The sequence below is a fragment of the Miscanthus floridulus genome, chromosome 3, assembly GCF_019320115.1.
Source record: "Miscanthus floridulus cultivar M001 chromosome 3, ASM1932011v1, whole genome shotgun sequence".
In the NCBI taxonomy this organism is placed as follows: Eukaryota; Viridiplantae; Streptophyta; class Magnoliopsida; order Poales; family Poaceae; genus Miscanthus; species Miscanthus floridulus.
Window position 1 is genome coordinate 15,701,368 of NC_089582.1, and position 1,622 is coordinate 15,702,989.

Below are 1,622 nucleotides of genomic sequence, written 5' to 3' on the forward strand. Positions count from 1 at the left end.
CTAGATCTTGCAAAAATTTTTTTAATACTATATGTATATTACATGTTTTTAAACTAAATAATTCAATAATATAGACATTGATGTCTTTAATTTTTAATGTTTGACCAAATTTTACTCATGACAAGTTTAACTTAAAGTAGAACAAGTTTTAATGCTTGACCAAACTAAATAATATTCTTTATAAGATGGATGGATTAGTTGTTATAGCTTACAATAAAACAAGTTTGAGATACACTCTTTCCGGTTAAAAAAACTTTTGTGACATTTAACTCTACATGGTATTTAATGTATATCTTTGATCACTAATATCTTGTAGAATATTTTCTTAATAATTTATTAGATCTTGCAAATATTTTTTAATACTACATATATGATCTGTTTTCAAACTAAATAATTTAATAATGTAGTTATTGATGTCCATAGTTTTTAATGTTTGACCAAATTTTACTCATGATAAGTCGCCAAGCTGGCTTCCAATCCATTGCTACTACCACTATAAAAATAGCTGGCCACACTCGCCACTGATGCATCCAATTCACACAAAAAAAACTTCATTATTGTCCAATTGTACGTCTAGCAATACAATGGAGCCCTCGTCTAGTAGGGTCGTGTGTTTAGTCCTGGCACTGGCCGAGGCGGCGGCCACGGTCGCCGTCAAGCCGTGCGCGGCCCAGAACTCGCCGCAGGACTTCGTGAACCGGCACAACGCGGCGCACGCGGCCGTGGGCGTCGGCCCGGTGTCGTGGGACGACAACGTGGCCGCCTTCGAGTAGCGGAGCTACGCGGCACAGCGGCAGGGCGACTGCAAGCTCGTGCACTCCGGGCCCAACAACCAGTACGGTGAGAACCTCTTCTGGGGCAGCTCCGGCAAAGGCTGGACGGCGTCGGATGCCGTCGGCACGTGGGTGGCGGAGAGGCAGTACTCCGACCACGGCCGCAACAGCTGCGCGGCGGGGAAGGTGTGCGGCCACTACACGCAGGTGGTGTGGGGCGACTCCACCGCCATCGGCTGCGCTCGCGTCGACTGCAACAACGGCGGCGGCGTCTTCATCACCTGCAACTACAACCCGCCGGGCAACTACGTTAACGTTGGAAGGAGCCCCTACTAGCTAGCTGGCAGGTGCACGCATGCGGTCATGCATAGTGTGTACGCCTGCAATTGTATGCATGCATCTGCATGCAGAGTGTGTCGTACGTGCTTCTTATGTATTCATCCTATATATTATTCTCTCCGTATAAAAATAGTAGTGTATGCATACCGGAGAGCATAATAATCTGTAACATGCATACTAATAAATAAATAAATGATGAGAATAACCATTTTTTTCACTATTCCATCAGCCCCAAAATAAATAAAATTATAATTCGATATGAGCTAATATTCGATATGAGCTATTAGCCAACTAATTATTAGCAGATAATGAATCCATACAAGAGCTAAATATTTTGTATAAATTCCATATTCTATACCATACATGTCCATGCGTACAGGACGATTGACACATGGATAAAACTTATATATACGTCCACATCACATGCATGTCGTCAAATACAATGAAACCATCGATCAACAGGAGACTTGTAGTTCTATATGAAAGTCTCGCTCGATCAAAGTCTTACTA

The 1,622-nt window shown here is 42.6% G+C and overlaps 1 pseudogene; it reads left to right on the forward strand.

Annotated features, from left to right (window-relative positions):
* The first annotated feature begins 584 nt into the window (after positions 1-584).
* On the forward strand, positions 585-1,109 carry LOC136545078 (pathogenesis-related protein PRB1-3-like; annotated as a pseudogene).
* The last annotated feature ends 513 nt before the right edge of the window (positions 1,110-1,622 follow it).